Source organism: Stegostoma tigrinum, chromosome 13 (assembly GCF_030684315.1).
Source record: "Stegostoma tigrinum isolate sSteTig4 chromosome 13, sSteTig4.hap1, whole genome shotgun sequence".
In the NCBI taxonomy this organism is placed as follows: domain Eukaryota; kingdom Metazoa; phylum Chordata; class Chondrichthyes; order Orectolobiformes; family Stegostomatidae; genus Stegostoma; species Stegostoma tigrinum.
Window position 1 is genome coordinate 77,661,853 of NC_081366.1, and position 14,730 is coordinate 77,676,582.

General features: G+C 41.9%; 1 protein-coding gene across 1 annotated transcript in view; it reads left to right on the plus strand.

Moving 5' to 3' along the window:
- emx3 (empty spiracles homeobox 3) overlaps positions 1-14,730 on the plus strand; it is a 58,986-nt gene that overhangs the window by 36,513 nt on the left and 7,743 nt on the right. The window lies entirely within an intron of this gene.

The following is a 14,730-nucleotide window of genomic DNA, read 5'->3' on the forward strand; positions in this document are numbered from 1 at the left end:
GGCTGATTGACAAGAGGCCATGGGATTGAATCTTCCCCGGAACAGTGTGTGTTGTACGTTGGGGGCCAATAGGGTCTGGATTACACTGCCTAGAAATGTAGTAGAGGCAGGTTCAACTGAAGCATTCAGTAAGAGCATTGGCTGGCTTGTGGATAAATCATATGCAGGGATTTAGGAAAAATGATAGGAGATAGGCACTAGGATCAGGGCATTCACGATGGCCTGAATGGCCTATGTCTGTGCTATAACAATCCTGGTTTTACTAGCCTAGGGTAACTTGCCGAGGTGTTTGGAGCTCGTGGCCAATGAGAGGCCAACAGCTCCAGCATTAGGCAGAGCCCATGGGGGAGTTGATAGGCACCGGCACATTTCCCCTGGCCCAGGATGGAGAAGAGACAATGGGAGTCCTGATTAGAGGTGGGGTCTTGCTGGATGGTTATGGGTAGGGGCGATGCTGTTCAGAAGGAAAGTACAATGAGTGGCCTACCTCCTGGCCTTCCTAGTGACCCTGTGATCCTAGGGTCAGGAGACAGGGCCAGGGCACCAGCTAGATGGATGAGTGTCAACCCACCATCCAAACCACCAGCATGGGCTTGGTTCTCTCAGCCTTAGGTGAAAGGCACACAAGCACTATTTCCCACAAAGTACACAGGGAAAAAAGTTGTAAATACCATCTAACAGAAACAGGATCATGGTAATTCACTAAGCTTGTGACTAGAAACCATTTGAGAATCTCCAGCATTTGCAAAAACAAAATCAGTAATTGATTCACTCAATTTCTGATTTTGTTTCTTTACTGATGCCCAGCACCGGCAGTTCTTTCAGTTTCATTACAATTACAATGGTTGGGGGGTGGGGGGGGGGGGGGGGCGCGGTGGTGGGCAGTGGGGAAGGGTGGGGGTCACCTTCTGATGGGAAGTTACAATCATGTCCAGCTCCAGTTCACTATCTCGAAGGGGCAATCATTTGGTCAATTTTGTGTCTTAAATTCAACACTCTCTCTCTCTCTCTCACACACACACACACTCACACACTCACTCACACACTCACACACACACACTCACTCACACACACACATACACACTCACACACACACTCACTCACACACACACACAAACACACACACACACACAAACACACACACACACACTCACATGCTCTCACACACACACACTCACACACACACTCTCTCTCTCACACAGACACACACACACACACACACACACACACACTCTCACACACACACACACACTCACACATACTCACACACACACTCACACACCCACACAAACACACACTCACACACACACACACTCACATGCTCTCACACACACACACACACACACACACACACACACACACACACACACACACACACACACAAGAACTTGGAAGTAATCGTGTGGTGCAGTTCGGCTAATTACAGCAAATGCAAACATTTCATTTTATTTAAATTGTTTGTCTCAAATGTCCCTGAAATCCTCCTTGGGAGCATTTAATTCGTTCTTGGATGATTTACACAGTTTGACTCCAAAAGCATTTTGTCTTTATTTCGCACCTTCAGCATTTCAGAGCTGAGCACATTTCATCAAAAATGGACACCAGATTGGACGGCTGATCAAAACTTTCATCAAGGAGGTAACTTTGAACCACATCTTAACATAGGGTTTCTGAGGTAAAAGTAAGAGGTTTGTGTAAGATTTGCAAGCTTAGGGCTCAGGTAACCAACGAGCCATGCAGTAGTCATTGAGCTGTGCGGCTGATGAAACATACAGAGATAATCTTTGCATAGCCAGTGTGACATTTGTAAGGAACTGCTTCCTGTTTGCTGTGCTAATTTGCCTATTACTTGTTTGAACTTGTGACAGCTTCTTTTTGCCTTGCAGCCTGAAGTAGCATTTTAGCCTTACATTTCAGAAATTTGCAGAGCCCAGACACTACCCATCTATTTCTTAAAATTTAGTTTTCTAACACTGGATTGAATGTTCTGCTCCTTTCTTCCACCAACTCATAATGTTTATAAGTCCTCCCTTGTGTTTCAGTGACCATGACTGCAGATAATAGTAACCAGCCTTTGCAGTTGCGTTATGACACACTTCTGGAGCAGATAGATTTGAAGTCAGGCCTTGTTGTTCAGAAGGGTGGAAGTCTCCAACTGCACCAGAAAGGCTTCTGTGATCAAAACTGTATACTGTTCTCAAAGTGCGCTGTACAGTTTGATCCTGACATCCTCTCGTCTGACAGTTCACCATTCTACAATCTTTGATTTGTATATTACTAGGTTCAGTTGTCAATAAAAGAACACTTCCTCCTACACACATATACACACATAGATAAACATGACATGTTCATACACATAAATATCCACAGAAACATGCCCATGAAGAGATGCACAAGTAACTCACAGATAATGTCAGATGTAATCATATACCCCAGACAGCGGCAAACTGATATAATTGTATCCAATACAAAGTCCAAGTGGTGTTAGAATACCATTAGATTATGAGTAAGTGAAACAGTTGTAAGTATGTATTGATAAATAAACAATGATGTCAGCAGGGAGCAAGTCCCTGATCAGCTGGAAACCTGGAGGTGTTCTTGTGATTCTATGATTCCATGTATAACCGCAATTTAAGAATGTAAACTGGCGCCTCATTGGATTACAATATAGCAGTGTCAATGTTTAGAGGCAACGTCCACCCCACTTGTCACAGCTTTGACAATTACTCACTGGAGAAAGTACTGCGTCCATGTGTGTTGGGAAGTTCTTTGTCATTGATCCTGGTGAACCTTACAACCTACACTTTGTGCATCTGCCTGCTGCTTATCACGCTACATAAAGACAAGTGTCTGGAGTCTGCCAGCACTGACACTACCTCCGGAAGTGGTCACACACAATTGATGCAGCTGACTTCACACAAAGTACAGTGCACAGTTAATGCAAATTAAAGGCCAAGAGCAATTGGTTGTTAGGGTGTAAAGCAGCAAGTAGGCAGGAAATAGATACTTGCTTTATCTCCTAATATTCATTTGTGTTTTCTTTACAATATTTTCCACTTGCTTGTTGCATCTCTTTTCAACTGATTGTTTATATGTTTCAAAATCCAATTCTTTCAGTCCAGAAAAACGGTAACCGTAATTGGCCATCGATAACAAGGTGTAGAGCTGGATGAACACAGCAGGCCAAGCAGCATCAGAGGAGCAGGAAAGCTGATGTTTCGGGCCTAGACTGTTATCTCAGATTCACCAGCATCTGTAGCTCCTACTATCTCTGTAATTGGTCACCGAGTTTTGTGACTATTTTCTTGATTCTCAAGTCAATTACTGAAGTGTGGTATCACTTTGACAGCTTCATTGCATTAAACTAAAAACACATAAAATAATTGGTGAGGAACCTATTCAATGAATGTTTAACCTCTTGCTTTGTTACCTATGAATCATTGGCTGAAGGAAGAAAATGGCAAACATTTCTCCTCTAAACCTTTCAATGTAAGTGCACTGCGATCGGTCTTTTCCCCAAATCTACAAGCCTTTCATAAAAAATAAATTAAGTTTTTTTATGGCTCCTTTATATCTAATTTTATACACACTCCCCCATGTCATTTCACTCTTAGCTGAAATACTTTGGTTTTGACTGTAAGCCATTCTCCTATCAAACCATAAATTAATTTTGGCTACTTTAATATAGAATACACAAAATAATAGGATAACATTTTGTTGTCAGTTATTTCAAAGCATCCTTTCATCTGTAATTCAAATGAGTTTTGGCCACAGAATATTCTAATAATCCATTCCAATAAACCACTTAACTACTTAACTACTAGTAGTGCACATAATAATTTTCAACTTTGAGTTATTTTCTTCTCTTTTTCATTATTAAGGCAGTAATAACAGGCTTTTTGGAAAGTCGAAATGGAACCCATCAGAGTTTCATGAAGGGTGAATCAGGTTTGACTCGTTTACTTGAGTTCTTTGAAAGTGTAACAAGTGATGTGGATAATGGAGATCCCGTAGATGTCATATATGGACTTCTAAATGGCATTTGATAAAGTGCTGCATAAAAGGTCAATACACAAGGCAGGCTCATATGGGGTTGGGGGAGATTTATTAGCTTGGATAGAGGGTTTGCTGATTAACAGAAAGCAGAGAGTCAGGGTAAGCAGTTCTTTTTCTGATTGATATGATGTAACTTGTGGAATTTCCCAGGGTTTGAACTGTGGGCTCCATCTACATGAATAACTTGGATGTGAGAATAGAAAGTATCATAGCCAAATTTTCCAATTATGCTAAAATAAATAAGAAAATAAGTTGCAGAAGAAATAAGAACTTTACAAATGGATGCAGGTAGGATGGGTGAATGGGCCAAGGTTTGGCCGATGAATTTAATTATGATAAATGTGAAGTTAGCCATTTTGGTCAGAGAAATAAAAATACAACATATTGAAATGGAGAGAAACCTCAGAGCACCTGGGTGCAGAGGGATTTTGGGTGTTCTAGTGCATGACAACTAGTGTGCAAGTACAGTGGGTAATAAATAAGGCAAATGGCATTTTGGCATTCACTTCTAAAATAAAGGAAAAGATTTTAATGAGGTATAGTTGCAAATATACAAGGCATTAGGTGACACTGCATCTGGACTATTGCATTCAATTTTGCTTTTTTGATGGATATAGTTGCATTGGATGCAGTTTTCAAGGAATTTTACTGGGTCAGTTCCAGAAATGAGGGGTTTGTCTTTTGAAGAGAGATTGAGATGTTTAGGCCTACGTTCTCTGGAGTTTAGAAAAATGAGAGGCGATCAAATTGATATACATAATATGCTAAAAGAGCTTGACAAAACAGATGTAAAGAGGATGCTTCCTGTTGTGGGGCATCTAGAATGAAAGTTTCATAGTTTTAGGATAAGGTTTATCAGACTTCAATGGAGATGAGGAGAAATTACTTCTCTCAAAGGATCACAAATCTGTGGAATTCATTACCCCGCAGTGCAGTGGATGCTGGAACAATGAGAAAATTTAAAGAGGAAATAGATTTTCATTAGTAATGAGTTGAAGGGTTGTGGAGAGTGTGCGGGAAAGTGGAATTGTAACCAAGGTGCAAGCAGGCATGATCGTACCAAATGTAGAAGCATGCTCAAGGGGCTGGATTACCTTCTTCTGCTCACAGTTCTTATGTTATCTACAAAAATTTTAATCCCTCTGTAACTCTTCATGATTCTGTTCCTACACAAACCTTCAATATATCTAAGCGATCACACTGGTCCCAGAAGAGATGCTACCAGGATCATAGTAACTATTTTTGGGACCGAACGTTTGATAGTATGTTTGAATTAGTAGCATGCAAGAGAATTGCCTGCAAATAAATAAACATAATTGTAATAATGATAAATCTGCCTTTATGTTCTATCTCAAGTTATATTTCCTAGTTCATAATTTGTTTTGTTTTGTCCTGGTCTTTAATTGTTGTTGTGGTCTGGAATTGTAGAGATTCCCAAAATTTGTTGTCTGTGATTTGACTTCAGAGGGTTATATTGACATCCTCAAAGACCCATGTAAAGCACCCTGGGATACTTTAATTTCTTAAAGTGACTATTAAAATGGAAGTCATTGCTGTCGTACTTTTAAAAATTTGCTACTTCCCAGATCTTTTGTTCTCTCCATCACATATGATACCCGCTGTAACTTTTTCTGTAACCCCTAACACATCTGTTACAATATTGTCAGTTTCTGGCTCTCATCTTAAGGCTTTGCGCTCTTCCCATCACTAATGGGCTCTTCAGTGCACATTGATTTCAGCCAGCATCATGTTCCTTTATTGTGTTAGTCATGGTTCAGTTTATTTCTCTCTCACTTGTAAAAGACTTGAATGCAAAAATCTAGGTTAGTGTGGTGCTATGGGAATGTTACAGTGTTAAAGATGCATCTTTTGGCCAAGGCATTAAATCAAAAAGCCCTGTTCCAGATGATGCATAGGATTTCTTGGTACTAGTTTCAAAGAAGACAGGGCAGTTATCCTAGACATTCTGACTAATATTTATTACTGAATCAACACGGCTAAAGCAGATCGTCTGGTCCTTATCCACATTGCTATGAATACCTGCAGGCTTTCCTATTTCCTATATTACAGATGGGATTCAATTTTAAAATCACTTCGTTAACTAAAGTCATTTAGGATTGTGATTGGTGCTCTATAAATGCAAGCATTTTTAAAAGAAATGTTTTAGCTGAAACAAAAGCAGAGAGAGAGAGGAGAGTTAATGTTTTGGGTCCGGTGACTCTTTTTCAATATTTTCAACAATTTCTGTTTTTGTTTGATGTCGAGGGTCTGCGGTTCTTTTGGTTTTTTGTTTGTATTTTACCCGAATTTGCTTCCACCTGTGCTGGATATTCCTGAAACATATCTAAATGGTCACACTGGTCCTAGTGGAAATTCTGTCAGGATTGTAAAAGCTATATCTGCTTGGTATTGTTGAGCTCCAGGAGTGCGAGAGAATGTAAAGTCACCACAGTCCTATTGGACTATAGGGCTGCTCTCTCATTGGATTAGATAACAAGGTGTGGAGCTGGATGAACACAGCAGGCCAAGCAGCAGCAGAGGAGCAGGAAGGTTGACATTTCGGGCCTAGACCCTTCTTCAGAAATGGTGATTCAACCTGACATTCACCACACCTCAGGTGAGGGGAGAGGATGAGAATGAAAATCCTTTATGGTAGCCTCAGCTGGTGCCAGATATAAACCTATGCTGATAGTATCACTCTGAATTGCTATTCAGTCCCATTAAGTGCATGACATGCAAATAAATAAATGTACTTATAAACAATTCCAAATGATAACTACAGCTCTAAATCTATTATCATTCCCTACAACATACATATATGCATTATTGGAAATTATTTCTCCCTAGACTGTTTGTGTAAAATATTCCCATTTTAATTTCCATTTGAACAACACTTAGCTATAACATTCTAACCCTGTGTGTGCTGAAGTTAGAGATTATTTCCTCTGTATTCTGCACTTCACATGGTTTCCAGCCAGGTCTGTACATCATTAAACATTTTTGTTCAGATTCCAAGTGGTGCTTCTGCTGCGAGGGAAAGTGTGGAGTTTTTGTTAATCCGTAATACAACTTCACCAGGAAAGCTGGTTCTGAACAGCAAAGATTTTCAATTAGTTCACAGCAAAGTCCCACGTGCCAGTTTGATAAAGTAAATGAGGTACACAATTAGGAGGAAGTCACGTGATTTCAGAATCTGCAGAACCAGGCTTTTGGTTTTTGTCAACTGTGTTCCTTAGAACCTTATTAAGCCCTGCCTTCATACCACTTGTGCAGATGTGGAAGATAAGAAGCAAAATGTGCTTGTATAGAGAGTCTTTCATAACCTTAATTTATATCAAAACACTCTACATCCAATATATGCCTACTATAACTTAATTGAGGGATGAATATTGGCTAGAGTGATGGGAGAACTACACTGTTCTTTGAGATGTGCCATGAACTATTTGCCATCCACCTGAGAAGTTTGTCATTTACATAAATGATTTGAAGGAGAATACAAAAGGCACAGTTTGTAAGTTTGTGGGTGAAACCAAGATTGGTGGCATAGTAGACAGTGAAGAAGGTTTTCTAAGATTACAAAGGGATCTTGATCAATGGGCTGAAAGAACAGAGGATGGAGTTCAATCTGGATAAATGTGAAGTAATGCATTTGGGTACAACAAACAAGGGTAGGGCTTCTAAAATGAATGGTAGGGCCTAAGATAGTGTTGTAGAACAGAGATACCGAGGGGTTCAGGTGCATAATTCTTTGAAATTTGCATAACATATAGGCAGGGTGGTTACAAAGGCATTTAGCATGTTTACCTTTGTTGCTCAGTCCTTAGAGGATAGGAGTTGGGATGTCATGTTGATGTTATGCAGGACATTGGGGAGGCCTCTTCTGGAATACTGTGTTCAGTTTTGGTCACCCAGTTATGGGAAGGATATTATCAAACTGGAGAGGGTTCAGAAGAGATTTACCAGGAAGCTACCAGGTATGGAATGTTTGAGTTATAAAGAGAGGCTGGATAGGCAGGAACTTTCTTCACTGGAGCGTAAGAGGTTGAGAGGCGACCTGATAGAAGTTTATAATATCATGGGTGGTATAGATAAGAGTAATAGCAGTTGTCTTTTCCCTAGGATGGGGGATTTCAAGACTACGGGACACATTTTTAAGGCGAGAGGAGAGAGATTTTAAAAAAAGACACGAGGAGTAATTTTTTAAATTGTGGAATGAACTTCCTGAGGAAGTGGTGGATGTGGGTAAAATTACAATCTTTAAGAGACATTTGGATAAGTACATGAAAAGGAAAAGTTGGGAGGGATATGTGCCAGGTGCAGGCAGGTGGACTAGCTTAGTTTGGGATTATGGTCAGCGTGGACTGGTTGGAGCAAAGGGTCTGTTTTCGTGCTGTATGACTCTCTGCTTAATTTGTGCTTATGTTTTAGAGTTGTATTTATACCAGCCCTGGCTGAGGCAGTACAGATTGGTATTCCACAATCTGGGGCCTTTCCTAACTTTTACAATTCTAGCTGTTTAGATATAAGAAGCATAGAAACTTAATGGCATATTGAAAAACCCAGGGCTGGCAGTCATGGCTACAGTGCTATGCCCAAAGGATTAAAAAGGATAGTAGGAACTGCAGATGCTGGAGAATCTGAGATAACAAGGTGTGGAGCTGGATGAACACAGCAGGCCGAGCAGCATCAGAGGAGCAGGAAAGCTGATGTTTTGGGCTCAGACCCTTCTTCAGAAATGGGGGAGGGTAAGGAGATTCTGAAATAAATAGGGAGAGAGTGGGAGGCAGATAGAAGATGGCTAAAGGAGAAGATAGGTGGAGAGGAGGCAGACAGGTCAAAGAGGTGGGGTTGGAGCCAGTAATGGTGAGTGTAGGTGGGGAGTTAGGAAGGAAATGGGTTGGCCTATGGAGGATGGACAGGTCAAGGGGGTGGGATGAGGCTGGTAAGTAGGAGATGGTGGTGGGGCTTGAGGTGGGAGGAGGGGATAGGTGGGAGGAAGGACAGGTTAGGGAGGCAGGGACAAGCTGGGCTAGGAGCCACAGAGAGAGGTGTCCCTCCAGAAAGCAGACAAGGGTGGGGAAGGGAAAATGTCTTTGGTGATGGGGTCAGATTGCAGAGGGTGCAAGTGTTGGAGGATGATGCATTAGATCCAGAGGTTGGTGGGATGGTATGTAGGACAAGGGGAATTCTGTTTTGGTTGTTACTGCTGGGAGGGGTGTGAGGGATGAGTTGTGGGAAATGCGGGAGACATGACCGACAGCGTTCTTGACCACTAAGGGAGGTAGGACGTTGTGGTCCTTGAGAAACGAGGACACTTGAGATGTTCGGGAGTGGAATGCCTCATCCTGAGTGCAGATGCAGTGGAGGCAAAGGAATTCGGAATGGGGATGGCATTTTTGCAGGAAGGTGGATGGAGGAGGTGTATTCTATGTAGCTGTGGGAGTTGGTGGGCTTGAAATGGATCTAGGTTTCCAGGTGGTTGCCTGAGATGGAGACAGAAAGGCCCAGGAAGGAGAGGGATGTGTTGGAGATGGTCCAGGTGAACTGCAGGTTGGGGTGGAAGGTGTTGGTGAAGTGGATGAACTGTTCGAGCTCCTCTTGGGAGCATGAGGCGGCGCCGATACAGCTGTCAATGTAACGGAGGAAGGGGTGGGATTTGGGGCCAGTGTAGGTACGGAAGAAGGATTGTTCCATGTAACCTACAAAGAGGCAGGCATAGTTTGGGCCCATATGGGTACCCATGTCCACCCCCTTTGTCTGTAGGAAGTGGGAGGAATTGAAAGAGAAGTTGTTAAGGGTGAGGACGAGTTCGGCTAAAATGAATTAGAAATGTTAGGATTACGTTAGAAGTGTGAGGATTAGAACGTTACTTGTGTTTGGAGTCACAGTGACAGGAGATCTGGGCTCAGGATATACTTGAGATAATAAGATGTAGAGCTGGATGAACATGCAGGCCCTGCAGCATCAGAGGAGCAGGAAAGCTGACGTTTCGGGCCTGGACCCTTCTTCAGAAATTTCTGAAGGAAGGTCCATACTCAAAACATCAGCTTTCCTGCTCCTCTGATGCTGCTTGGCCTGCTGTGTTCATCCAGCACTACATCTTATTATCTCCAATTCTCCAGCATTGGCAGTTCCTACAATCTCTGAGTTAGGGTATACTTGCTATCTTGTGCAATTCTCATCCTCCATTCCTAGCTGTTCATCTGCATCTGCTCTGTGACATCCCTCTCATCTAGATTACTGCGCTATCTGCTGCCCTGCACATTGCCCTTCTAGAAGCAATCTCGGGAGCTTTTCAGCTCCAAAAACAAGGCCGAAATACTGACATTCTCTTTTCTGGATGTCTCTTCCTCACGTTACTCTTCAAATTTCAAGCACACCTTCATTTGTCTTAAACCAATGCAGAAACTGCGGGAGAAACTGGGCAAGTCTGGCAACATCTGTGGAGACAGAAAGAGAATTGCCATTTCGAGGCTGGTATGACTTTTCTCGTGAGTTCTCCTCTTGCTGCTCTGAAAAAGAGTCATCCCAGGCTTGAAATGTTAACTTGGTTTTCCTTCCCGTACAGATGCTACCAGGCTTGCTGCATTTCTCCAACACTCTCTGTTTTTGTTTCAGATTTCCAGCATCCACACCATTTTGCTTTTATTCATTTGTCTTACGACTGCTTATAGAGTTTTTAGCATGTATCCCAGCATTCACCTTTCAAATGCATTTAATCCCTTTCACAGATGTTTTATTATTGTTTTGTTTCCTTAGGTACAGAGGGTAGGTGTAGCATGTTATGAATTATTCCCTTGTGACAAGCTTAAGTTCTCGATGACACTTCCTTAACCTTCAAAAATATTGCTTCTGGTTATCTTTAATTTCTGTATCATGTCTACTATCTTCTGTTGACGTTTGTTCCAAATAAATCCACTGGTGCCGCTGTGGCATCATTTGCTTCAATCTTCACTCAAGTTTCACACCACCATTTTACTACAGTGTTCACGCTCACGCCATGTTTCTCTGAATAATTCTCCAAACAGTACCAGGCCTTGCCCTACTGCTTTTCCCTTGAACCATGATTAGTTGGCTGCCTGCAGATGCTCACTGCTAAGTCTCAATGTAGTCTCCACATCCATGTCACACCTTTACTGTCAATACCACATTTTAGTAACACATCTGCTAGCTACAGAGGTTTATACACAACTCAACAATTCTTCACAATCAATGAAACATGTGCAAATGTTCTTGTTTGCATCCAGATATTTATCACTGATTATTCTTAGGTTAAAAAACATAAACACATAGAAAATAGCTTCAGGAGTAGACTATTCGCCCTTCAAGCCTGCATCACTATTTAATATGATCGTGGCTGATCATGCAATCTCAGTACCCCATTCCCCACCGCCCGCCCCCCCCATACCTCTTGACCCCTTTAGCCACAAGGGCCACGCTCAGCTCCCTCTTGAATATATTTAATGAACTGGCCCCGACAGCTTCCTGTGGGACAGAATTTCACAGGTTCACAACACTCTGAGTGAAGAAATTCCTCCTCATCTCAGTCCTGAATGGCTTACCTCTTATTCTTAAACTGTGACCCCTAGTTCTGGACTCCCTCAATGTTGGGATCATTCTCCCTGCATCTAGCCTGTCCAGTCCCATCAGGACTTTATATGTTTCTCTGTGATTCCCCCCTTCATTCTCCTAGACTAAATATTCTGTCTCTTCCTCCTGCACTAAATCTAAATCTAGATTGGGTTTCAGCAATTTCTGCTTTTAATTTGCCCTTATTTTTCAATTATGATCAAGATTAGAATCAATCCAGAGACAAAGGCAAAACCCTTTCCTTACACAATGAACTCACTGCAGGCCATCTTGACCAAGACTTGGCACAGAGGTCTGCTCCCATGCAGAGACTCACTGAACAAGTTAGGGAGAGAATGTGTGCGAAGCGTTACTTTTCTCCCCCCACTGTTGTAAAACATTGTGAACATGTCTCTCTCCAAGGTGCCTACTATGTTTCTGCTGACCAGCTCGGAGTTATTCTGCAGCCAGGGTATCATGTAACCCGCTTTACCACCCTGGGAGTCAGATTGCCAACCTGAGTTCAGTGTGATACAGGAACTTTCACAGGCACAACCACTTTGCATTGAAAGTGACACTATAACTGCGCCCTAAATCGCTCATCATACACAACAGTTTCAAAAGTTGCAGCTACTTAGATTTTATGTTTGCATCAGCTTTTTTTTCAATTGATATAATTAGTTTTCTTTAATTAATACTTAGAATGTAATGAGAAAACCAGCCGTTTCCCGGACAACATTAACACTTTGGCGTAGAGTGTTGTTCATATCATATTTTATATGTACTTGCTCTGTGTATTTTGTGAATATGTGTTAATTATATGTACTATCTAAATATCTCTGAATGTGTGCATCCATGGGGCCTGTATTGATATCTCACTGTATTTATGATTGTAACTATATACGCACTGAGCTCTATGCTCGAGTCTTAATTGCAGCATGCTATTACATACCCATACTGCTCTAGTCATGTGCAAGTCACATTTGTTGTTTATATGTAAAGAATGCAAAATATAGGTTCCAGAAAATGCCAGAAGAAGCAGAAGCGTTCTTAAGAAGTGTCTCCTACGAACTGTCAGTGCAATGAGTCCAAAAGTCCAAGAGATTTGCAAGCAAAATGATTCCTAAAATACTCAATCTTAATGCAGTGATATTTGACAAATGAGTAAATCTGACTATTTATTAAATCTATATGACTCAGACATTACGGCCTTCAAATATTCCCTGATTCAAATCAAACAAGGACACAGTGGGTTGTAATTTCTTTCGATCAGTGTTATCCTGATTTTTGATGTGACCGAGGAGTAGAAACCGGGAAGAGCTTGAATCATGGTGTTTTGTTGGAGAGAGGTGGTTTAGTTCAGGATGATGAGCACCTCTGTCTGGGTACCCTGTTCTAATGAAAGAGCATGAGAAGAAGGAAGGCATAGCTAGATTGGGAAAGCAAGCACTCACTATTCCTTTGGTAGAGAGTATACGTGCGGTGTAGGTCAGAGCCAACAACAATAAAAAAACAAAGAACTGCTGATGTTGGAAATCAGAAACACTTCACACAGTCTAGTCTATTACATTTGTTGCTCACAATGTGGTCTCCTCTACACTGGGGAGACAAAGGGCAGACTGGGCGACTGCTTTCTAGAACATCTACCTTCTGCCTGCAAAAAAAGGTCCCTGAGCTTCCCATTCCTTGCACTTTTAGTGCCCCATCGTGTTCCCTGGTCAGCGTCGGTGTCTCAGGCTTGCTGCAGGTGCTCCAGCACAGCTCAGCATAAGCTGGAAGAACAGTATCTCATTGTCCACTTAGGGACCCAGCAGCCTTCCAGACTCAGTATTGAGTTCAATATTTTTAGGGCCTGAGCACATTTTCCCAAGTCCTTGCCCCATGCCAGACCGTATTATCACATGGCCTGTTACCACAACCAACCCATTGCCAGCCACTGATGGTCCCCATTAGCAGCTACTCATTTTCCCAGACCAACCTTTACTCATTCCCTTGTCTGCCCAACTGTTTTTCTCTCTCTCACTGGATTCCTTTACTTCTCTATCCCTCCCATCACCCCCATATCTTCAGCATACTATATATACACACATATATATATCTATATATATATATATATACAGTCACCTTTTCCTAACTGTTCTGAAGAAGGGTCACTGGACCTGAAATGCTAACTCTGATTTTTCTCCACAGATGCTGAGTTTTTCCAGCTATATCTGATTAGATCACACACAGACCATTTTGCTGAGCAGTTTGATAAGACACTGATATTCTCTGAAATAAAGAAAAAGACCTTTCAACATTTTGGAAGAGGTCCTCAACCAACAATCAACAGAACGTTATGTACACACATGAAGCTCGCAATATCACTGGATCTTTATGGCATCTCTCATTCAATTCAGCTGATTGGTCAAGTCAGTCTAGGAGCTGTTGGGGGCTGTAGCGTCAGGTGACAGCTGTTCTTTTTCTGAAGGGCACATTTTGCATTCACCACCTATGATGAGATCCACGCAGGACAGACAAAAACATTCCAGAGATTTCAGGGCTATTACCTGCACCCAGAAAGTAGACCTGAAAGACTCTGAGTAAAATTCAATTAGACTTCACAATGGGCAAGAAATGCTCCTACTCACTGGTAGCATAGATTGGTCTTTGAGGTACAGCAAGCACCATATCAATGCCTAGAACATGGAAAGCTGCCATGACATAATCATCCTTTCACATTGACTTAGAGAGAAGAATTGCATTGCTGGGGGGATGCTGGGACTCACTATCCTGTACTATCATTGATGATCATGAGAAAATGTTATAGTCGTACAGGACCAGGGGGGTGAGGGATAGGAGCTGAGGGCATCTGAACAGCTAAATCAGACACCTGGACAAGCCCATGGGTATGTTAAAGTTTGTATCCAGGAAGGTAGCAAGAATGCCATTGTCCTTATATGAAATAGGCCATGTCAACATAACTAGGGAAGGTTCACCAGAAGATTCTAAGCATCAGCTTTCAAAATGTCTTGGATGATCCGCACTCAGCTATATAGCTTCAAGCTGCCTGGACAGTTCGAATCACCTCTATTAATACAGCACAACTTCTCGACCTTCAAGCCC